Source organism: Psammomys obesus, unplaced genomic scaffold (assembly GCF_907164565.1).
Source record: "Psammomys obesus unplaced genomic scaffold, mPsaObe1.curated_primary_1811, whole genome shotgun sequence".
In the NCBI taxonomy this organism is placed as follows: Eukaryota; Metazoa; Chordata; class Mammalia; order Rodentia; family Muridae; genus Psammomys; species Psammomys obesus.
Window position 1 is genome coordinate 458,051 of NW_026596356.1, and position 10,040 is coordinate 468,090.

The 10,040-nt window shown below is 47.2% G+C and overlaps 1 protein-coding gene across 2 annotated transcripts in view; it reads right to left on the minus strand.

Annotated features, from left to right (window-relative positions):
• The window catches only part of Apbb1 (amyloid beta precursor protein binding family B member 1), a 24,295-nt gene extending 21,493 nt beyond the window's left edge, over positions 1–2,802 (minus strand). Inside the window, exon 1 of one of the 2 annotated variants that reach the window (XM_055597372.1) lies at positions 2,372–2,802. The gene's annotated coding sequence lies outside the window, so the exon portion shown is untranslated. Of the gene's footprint in view, positions 1–2,042; positions 2,154–2,371 lie in introns of those variants that run through there. The other variant, XM_055597371.1, reaches the window with a different exon arrangement.
• Between the last annotated feature and the right edge of the window lie 7,238 nt (positions 2,803–10,040).

The following is a 10,040-nucleotide window of genomic DNA, read 5'->3' on the forward strand; positions in this document are numbered from 1 at the left end:
CAGGATGTGGGTCCCTGGGATGAAATGACCACCCATTCTGTTGTTCAGTGCTGTACGATCCTAGACACATGCATCGCCCTTGCTGCTTGCACTAAATCATTCCAAAACAAAGCTCATGTTAAAAAAAAAAAAAAATTCTGGATGTATCCATTCTGTACCTCCACTATCACCCATGATCTCACCAAAGTCAATGACCTCATAGTCAAAGCCCTTGGAAGTATCCTCAATTGTTCTGTTAGCCTGGCCATGGCCTTCCTCCCATCTGGCCCCAACTCCTGTCATTGACTTCCCCAGCCTAAGCTGGCTTCTTTGATTCCTGGAAGGCATCACGGTCTTTGTTCCACACGATTTCCCTTCTGCCTAGACCCTCAACCTCAGGTTTCCTGAGCCTTGTCATTCCGATTGTCCCTTTACACACTAGTTCAATCTACCCATTCCCCAGAGGAGTCTTCCCTTGACCCCTTCCCTCTTATCCGCACAACCGTCTATGTTCCATTCTTCGGGTCTCCCAAAGCACCATGCATCTCCCTTCGTGATGTTTATTACCTCTACAGTGCCATTCTAACTTGACTTCCTGCAGAGACATCATATCTCTGTAGGCAAGAACCCAGTATATTTTGTTTGTGATTACGTCTTTAGTACCTAACGTAGTGCCTTGTAAATATTAGGTGCTCAAATCCTATTTGTCAAATGAATAAATGATGGGATGTGCTTTTAAAATTACCATTATGCGTGCTGTGCTGATAATAGCCAAGATGAGGTAGGCAAGGGGGTGCTATTAGAGTGTGTGGGGGGGTGTAGATTAAGTTTGACAGCAATAAGAAGTGAAATTAATAGACCTGAGAAAGACTGAAGTAGTGGGCATGGCAGAACGTGGTGAAATTAGATGGGGGGTGGTACGGGAGAATGTGGCCCAGAATTCCAGTGTGAACATAACCTGAACTGAATGGATAGTTGTCGTTTTGGGAGGGTGAAGGAACAACAGATATGGAAGTAAGATACAAGGGGGGCAAGAGACATTAAATAATTCACCTTGGAATCTGCAGGTTTGGAATTCCTGTAGTACTGTTCAAAAGACAGCTGGTATATATGAGTTTGCATTTCAGCAGAGTGGTCTGGGTGAGACAAATAAATTTGGAACTCGACAACGTCTGTATGAAATTTAAAGAGCTGGACATAGAGGAAGTGGTCAGGGAGAAAGGACAAAGTGAAAGAATGCAACCCAGGCCAGAACACAGCACGACTATGCGGAGACGAGAGTTAGAATCTGAGAAGCAGCAGACAGTGCCTAGGAGAGAAACCAGGAAAACGCTTCAAGGAGACTGAACTGACACACACCCGCTGGACACTCCTCGAAGGTAGCAGGCTCACAGCAAAGTGTCCACTGGGGTCACAGAGAGGGCCCCGGTGACCTTGCCTGGAAGCTCCCGTGGATGTAAGTCAGAATGGAGTGGAGTTTTTTAAATGAATGGGAAGTTAGGGACCACTATGCAACAGACAAACAGGACTCACAAGAGGCTGGAAATAACCTCTGAACTGGAGAAGGAAAACTGCTCCTATGGAGCACTCTAGACGCTCCTAGGCCTCCCTGTCGGGCAGATATGGGAACCTCGCCGACCCCTGGGCACACCCCTCGGTCGCTGAGGACAGCAAAATGCAGCTTGACAGATCCCAGGCCTGGGACTCTAGGCTGGAATCGCGCGGCCTGGCTCCAACCCTGCTCAAGTCCCCTTCCCAACATTAGCCTCCCCTCCCCCACTCTTCCATCGCCCCTCGCTTTGCTGCTCCCTCTGCCCCCCCCCCCCCCACACACACCCAAGGCATCTGGGAGGGCCAAGAAGCAAAGCTGGGGAGCGGTCGGTTTGAGGACCAAAGTGAACCCTGCGGAGGGTGGCTCTGCAGGCCCGCGGGAGGAAGGCGGCGCTGGCATCAGAAGGGGGTGGGGGTGGTCAGGCCTGGCCCGGGGACCAGGACTCCTGCGAGGAAGGTGCCGCAAGGGCCACCGGCGGCCGAGGCTGGGCCCTGGCAGGGGCAGCTCCTACCTGAGCGGCGAGGCCCCAGGCCCAGGTGGCGAAGGCGGCTCAGGCTGCAGGGCTCCGGCAACGCCGCAGCTTCTCCATCACAACATCCCCCGCCCAGGAGCGCGCAGGACGCGGGGCCGCGCCCCGAGCGGCGGAGTCGCGCACGGGAGGGGGAGGGGCGCCATCTTGGCCCGGGCGGGGCGCGCGAGCCGCTGCGAGCCGCCCCGGCCGCACCCTGCAGACCCTGGCCCTCCGCGGGGCCCGGAGCGCAGGCCTCAGGCCTATCCCGCTCGGCCGCGCCCAGCTCCCGAGACCCCTGCCCAGCTCTCCCTTCCACGCCTCCGACTCACCTCCGCCGGGCCCCAGTCCTGCACCGACGACGGCAGCCGCGCCCGGAGCTCCGGGCCCGGTCCGCTGGGGCGGGCGGGGGTGGGGGTTGCTGAGACCGCGATCGCGCCTCAGGAGGCTGGCTGCCCGCTGCTCCCTGGCTCTCGTGGCCGGACTCCCTGACGTCCTGGGGATACCAATAGCGCGTACTTATTGACCGCTTACTCCGTACCAGGCTCTGTGTTCAACCGTTCGCTTGCCTTCATCCTCAGATCAGCACTGTGCAATGCCCACAGTTGTTATTCTCGGGTTTGAGCGGCAGGTGCTGACATTCTGAAGGATAACGGGACCTGCCCGCAGTAACAGAGTTGGTGGTTAAACTAAACCAGAACTGAGGTATTTCTTAACACTCTACCAGTGCCTCTGACTAGAGAGCGGTGACACAGCCCCCACCCCACCCCGTGCGCGCTCCCGGGTAGAAATTAGCTCGAGGAAAGCACCAAGGGGATCCTATGAGTGGAAAATGTACGGAAGAGCTGCTGAGGTACTTGCTATGTTCTTGTTCGCTGCAGACCTGTGTGGCAGTGAGGCAAGTCTTAGCGGTCAGATCGCTGACCTAGAGCCCATCGAGAATGAGAGGAGCAGAACCCCTAAAAGCGTGGTCCTCTAGACTTTAATCTGTGGGCTCTGACCAACTGACTAGAGCTGCATCTAAGCCTGACAGTGCCCAAATCTAAATTCATTATTTCATCTTGTGTTCATCCTCTAAGAAATTTCCCTGAAGTGGAAAAGTTCTCTCTCTCTCTCTCTCGTGTGTGTGTGTGTGTGTCTGTCTGTCTCTGTCTCTCTCTCTCTCTCTCTCTCTCTCACACACACACACACAGAGACAATCTGGATGCAAGTTCACTTTATCATTCCCTTGCTTGTTCAAAGCTATTACTGCAGGTTGTCATTGAATACACTTTCATTTATCCTGAGGTGAATGTAAATGCTTTAACTTTCTGTTGTGGACATTTTCACATATGTGTGAAAACAGAACAGTATAACAAAACTTCCTATGTCTCTCATTCATCTTGTACAATTACTGGCTTGTGGTTAAGGGTCCATTGTAATCTGACAAGCTCCTATTCTATACAGACCGTATTGGGTCCCAACCAGGACATAATGTAAGGACCCCAAAATGAATCAGGTTTAGCTGTATCCCACCTGGAAGATGTGAACGTGACCTGAGTCCTCAGGAAATGAGCAAGGGTTACCTAAAAGGATAAAGGTATCTTCATTCATCCATCCATTCATTTGCAACAAATAATTGTAGTGTTTGAGGCACTGTCCTTGGTGCTAATGCCCAAAGAAACAAGATGGAGTTCCTGTTGTCATACAGCTTACAAGTTAACAGAGGGAAGAGACTGAGCAAGTAATTAGAAGCATGGTGTCTTAAGAAAATGCACAGAGCGCTGTGTGGATAGAGTCAGTCTGGCCTGGAGATTTGGAAAGCTCGCACAGGAAGTAAAATTTAAGTGAGAGAACAGGATGAAGGAAGTAGAGGTCAGACAGAAGAAAATTACTGTAAGCAACAGGAGTACCAGAAGAGTATGGCTACTGCTATAGTTTAAAGATCTCCACACACACTCATGTTGAGTCAAGAGGACTATAAGTTCAAGGCCAGTCTGAGTTATTGTATAGTAAGACCCTGCCTTAATCTGACCCCAGAAGTCATGAGGGTTCTGCTTTCATGGATGAGTTTGTCCATTTGTGGATTAATAGATTAAAGGGTTGTATGGAGAACAGGTCTGGTATAAAAGCCAGTTTGGCTGTATCTCTTTTATGCACTCCCCTCCCCTTACCATGTGGTGCCCTGGGCCATCGTGGAACCCTGTAAAGTCCTAACAGTGGGCTGAACCTCAGCAAGTATTCACCTTGATCTTAGACATCCCAGACTCCAGGAATATCAGTAAATACACAGTCTGTGGCATTTAGTTACAACCCCAAAAAGCAGACTAAGGCAAGTGTGATGGTGTAGAAGAATGTTCTAAAAGATAGAATAGTGTCAGATCAAGTTGGGTCTTGTATGGTCCATTCTGAACTTTACTTTAAGGGCAGGAGAAAGTCATCAGAGTGTAGATTAAGAGAAGGCGGGTGTGATCATCTGGATGTTGGGGGAGAATAATAGGTCAAAGCTGGAAGAATGCAGACCAGTAAGAGGCATTAAGGTGACATAGGTGGGAGATGATGACTAAGGAGCATTCCAGTGGGATTAGGAATGGAGAAAATTGCATAGGTTCAATGAATTCAGGAGGTAAAATGTACAGAATTTAGTAATTACTTAATTAGTTGGGCATTGAATTGGGGAAATAGGGGAAATGACTTCTAGATTTTTCACCCTGACCAATGAGAAAAATCAGAAGCACTACTCATCAAAAACAGCACACCCAAATTATTTTTCTCTCCAAGTCTAATTGAACAGGAAGCTGAGGTATTCAGGGAAATATTTTCAGATAATCACAGAGACATAAACAATCTAATGAGAATGAGGAGTCTACATTTCTTTTCAAGAAAGAGTTTCTCTATGTAGCTCTGGCTGCCCTGGAATTCACTGTAAACCAGGGTGGCCTTGAACTCACAGAGATCCACCTGCCTCTGCCTCCTGAGTGCTGGGCTTAAAGGTGTGAGCCACCACCACCTGCATTGGTTACTTTTCTGACGTTATGATAAAACACCATGACCAAAGCAGCTTGTGGAAGGAAAGGTTTGTTTGGGGCTGACAGTTTCAGTGGGAATTGACAGAAGCCCCTGACTGTCATGGCAGGGAGCATGGCAGCAGGCAGGCATGATGCTGGAACAGGAGCTGAGAGCTCACATCTTGATCCCCCACCACAGGCAGAGTTTCTCTGTGTAACTGCCCTGGCACTTGGTCTGTAGGACCACTCTGGCCTTGAACTCACAGAGATCCGCCTCTGCCTCCCAAGCATGAGATTAAAGGCATGTGCCACCACTGCCCACTGAAATATTGTTTTAATGTTATACTTTTTTTAAGCATAATTTTTTTTTCTGTATTTGAAGTATTAAACACCAGAACTTCTAGGTGGTGGCTTTCTTTAGAAAAATCTATATAATAAAATATTCTTGTGTAGTACATGAGGTATAATTCAGAAATTAGATCCCAGGCCTGGCAAGAACTTCTTTAAGACACCTCAATAGAAATATCCTACCTGGGCAGTGGTGGTTCATGCTTATAATCCCAGTACTTGGAAGGCAGAGGCAGGAGGATATCTGTGAGTACGAGGCCAGCCTAGTCTATGGAGCAAGTTCCGGGACAGAAAAACCCTGTCTTGGAAAGCAAAAACAAACAAACAAAACAACAAGAACAACAACAAGAAATATCCTAACTCACAACAGTACTAAGATAAAAAGACAAAGGCCTGAGACCTGAACTCAAGAAATGCCAGAGCTTAGGAAACCAACAGAGGAAAGGGCAGGACAGAAAGGAAGCCAAGAAGAAACTTGAGAATGAGAGAGGAGTTGAGAGAAAGTAACATGGTGGATAAGATGTAAGGGAAAGAGTTCAAGGACTATTAAATTGCCAACAGCAGCAACTGCTGCAAAGATTTCCAATAAGGTCACAGCAAAAACAGCATTCTTTGAATTCAGCATGGGGAAGGTCATGAACCTCCATAATCTGGTCCACATCAGCAGAAAATTGAGGTGCCCACACTGACGAACTGAACAAGCAGGAAGTAGCTAAGTAAATGAAGGACCTCCATGTAGAAGCTTGAAAGAAACAGGAGGTAGAAACTGGAAAATGATTTGAGGCTAGAGTTTGATTTGGGGCATGCCTTTAATCCTAGCATTCTGAAGGAAGAGGCAGGCAGATTTCTGTAAGTTCAAGGCCAGTCTGACCTACATAGTGAGTTCCAGGACAGCCAGGGGGACAGAGAGAGACCCTGTCTCAAAACAAAACAAAACAAAACAAAACAAAACAACAACAACAAAAAAAAAAAAAAAAGAGTCTGCTTTAGGGGACTGGAGAGATGCTCAGCTATTAAGAGCATTAAGAAAACCCCCAGCACCCACATAATGGCTCACAACCAACTCCTGTTCCAGGAGATCTGATGCCCTCTTCTGGTCTCTGTGGGCACTGCATTCATGTGGTACACAGACATAGATCCAAAACACACTATATAAAATAATAATAATAATAATAATAATAATAATAATAATAATAATAATAATAATAAATCTTCTTAAAATTTTAAAGATTCTAGTTTTGTGGCATGGAGATTTCTCAAGAAACTACAAACAAAACTTTGGGGAGACAGAAGCAGGAGGCTCTTAAGTCTGAGAACAATCTGGGCTAAATATCCAGACCCTGTTTCAAAATTTTTTCATTACTTTATCATTTTATAGCCTGATCACAGCCACCCACCTCTTCCCAGTCCAACCCTCACAGTCCCTCTGCCATTCTCCCTTCCCCTTCTCTCCAGAGAAGGGGAAAACCCCAGGGGTACCACCCCACCCTGGCACATCAAGTCACAGCAGAACTAAGAACATCCTCTCCCACTGAGGCCAGACAAGGCAGCCCAACTAGGGGAAAGGGATCCAGAGGCGGGCAACAGGGTCAGAGACAGTTCTCTTCTCATTTTGTTAGTGGACCCACATAATGTCCAAGCTACACATCTGCTACATACGTGTAGGGGGTCCTATGTCCAGCCCATACATACTCTTTGGTTGGTGGTTCAGTCTCTGTGAGCCCCCACATGCCCAGGTTAGTTTATTCTGTAGGTCTTCTTGTGATGTCCTTGACCCCTACAGCTCCCTCAATCTATCATCCCACTCTTCCACAAGACACCCCAACTTCAGCCTATTGTTTGCTGTGGGTCTCTGCATCTGTTTCTATCAGCTGCTGGATGAAGCCTCTTAGAAGACAGTTATACTAGACTCCTGTCTGCAAGCACAGCAGAGTATTGTTAATAGTGTCAGGGGATGGCTCTCTCCCATGTGGTGGCTCTTAAGTTGGGCCAGTCATTGGTTTGCCATTCCGTCAGCCTCTGCTCCACCTTCATCTCTACATTTCTTGTAGACATGTCTAATTTTGGGTTGGAAAGTCTTATAGATGGGTTGGTGTCCCCCTCCCTCCACTGGAAGTCCCACCTGGCTACAGGGTGTGGCCATGTCAGACTCCATATTCCCCATTACTAGGAGTCTCAGCTAGAGTCACCAGTGTAGACTCCTGGGAACCACAATGATTTCCATTCTCTCTCAGTCCTCCCCCAACCCCACTCCACTCTGCTCTCCCTGCACCTGATCTCCACCCCTCTCCCACCCATTTTTTGTAAATTTATAAATTTAAAAACTAGGGAGAGGTGGCTAGAGTGATGGTTTAGTAGTTAAGAGCACTTGCTGCATTTGCAAAAGACTTGAGTTCAGTTCCCAGAACCCTTATTGGGCAGCTCACAAGCACTTGCAACTCTAGCTCCAAGGGATCCTACCTCTGTGCAAAACCATACATATGTGGCATTCTCTCTCTCTCTCTCTCTCTCTCTCTCTCTCTCTCTCTCTCTCTCACACACACACACACACACACACACACACAGTTTCTTGTTTGTTTGTTTTTGGGGGGACAGGGTTTTTCTCTGTAGTGATGGCTTTCCTGGAACTGGTTCTGTAGACCAGGCTGGCCTTGAACTTAGAGATCCAAATGCCTCTGCCTCCCGAATGCAGAGATTAAAGTTATGCACTACCATACCAAGCTCACATTTTTTAAAATTTTTTTTTATTTTTTTTTACTATTAATTACACTTTATTCATTTTGTATTCCCCCATAAGCCCCTCCCTCCTCCCCCCTTCCTCATGCATGCCCCTCCCCAAGTCCACTGATAGGGGAGGTCCTCTTCTCCTTCCTTCTGATCTTAGTCTATCAGATCACCTCAGGAGTGGCTGCATTGTCATCTTCTGTGGCCTGGTAAGGCTGCTCCCCCCTCAGGGGGAGGTGATCAAAGAGCAGGCCAATCAGATTATGTCAGAGGCAGTCCCTCTTCCCATTACTATGTAACCCACTTGGACACTAAACTATCATGGGCTACATCTGTGCAGGGGTTCTAGGTTATCTCCATGAATAGTCCTTGGTTGGAGTATGAGTCTCTGGGAAGTTCCCTGTGTTCAAGTTTTCTGGTTCTGTTGCTCTCCTTGTGTGGTTCCCATCCTCTCCAGCTCTTACTATTTCCCACTTCTTACATAAGATTCCATGCACTCTGCCCAACAATCAGCGTCTGCTTTGATTGTCTGCAGGGCAGAGGCTTTCAGAGGCCCTCTGTAGCAGGCTCCTAGGTTGTTTCCTGTTTTCTTCATCTTCTGATGTCCAGCCTCTTTGCATTTCAGGATGGGGATTAAGCATTTTAGTCAGGGTCCTCTCTCTTGCTTAGTTTCTTTAGATGTACAGTTTTTAGTAGGTGTATACTATGTTATGTCTATATGAGTGACATAACATAGTATATATAAAGAAATGTTCAACGTCATTAGCCATCAGGGAAATGCAAATCAAAACAACCCTGAGATTTCACCTTACACCCATCAGAATGGCCAAGATGAAAAACTCAAGTGACAACACATGCTGGAGAGGTGTGGAGAAAGGGGAACCCTCCTCCACTGCTGGTGGGAATGTAAACTTGTACAACCACTCTGGAAAGCAATCTGGCGCTTTCTCAGACAACTAGGAATAGTGCTTCCTCAAGATCCAGCCATGCCACTCCTAGGCATATATCCAAAAGAGGCTCAAGTACACAAAAAGGACATTTGCTCAACCATGTTTGTAGCAGCTTTATTTGTAATAGCCAGAAGCTGGAAACAGCCCAGATGCCCCTCAACTGAAGAATGGATGCAGAAATTGTGGTACATCTACACAATGGAGTATTACTCAGCAATGAAAAATAAGGAAATCATGAAATTTGTAGGTAAATGGTGGGACCTAGAAAGGATCATCCTGAGTGAGCTGTCCCAGAAGCAGAAAGACACACACGGTATATACCAAGTTCACATTTTTAAAAAAAGTTTTATTTATGTATCTTGGGGGATGACTAAGGCCAGAGGGAGCTTTGCATGCCCTGGAGCTAGAGTTACAGGTAGCTGTGACTCCCTGTCATGAGTTCTGGGTTCTGAACTCAGGTTCTCTTAACAGCTGACCCATCTATCTGACCCCATATACATGCATACATGCATAGATACATTCATACAAACAAACATAAAACACTAAACTAAAAATAGAAATGCATCCAACCCGGAAATCCCATTCCTGAGTATATACAGGGTTTACCAGTGGCACATTTTCCACCACTCCTTCACTTAGCTATGAGACCGTATCTGGTAAAGTGTGTCTCAGATCTGCCCTTCCTACTCTTTATTTTCATGGGGTCTTAGTCCTACAACCCACTTTATGGAAGACTCCAAACCCAGTTCAGAAATGGGTGCATGACTAAAAACAAACATAGAAATCAGGTCCAGGAATTTTCCTGGAACTATTATGTACAGTGTAAGCTTGGCAGGCATCTTGCCACCAAGGAGGTGGTGGCTTCCTGACAATGAGGCCAACCTGAAGGAGGAGGAGGAGGAGGAGGAGGAGGAGGAGGAAGAAGAAGAAGAAGAAGAAGAAGAAGAAGAAGAAGAAGAAGAAGAAGAAGAAGAAGAAGAAGAAGAAGAAGA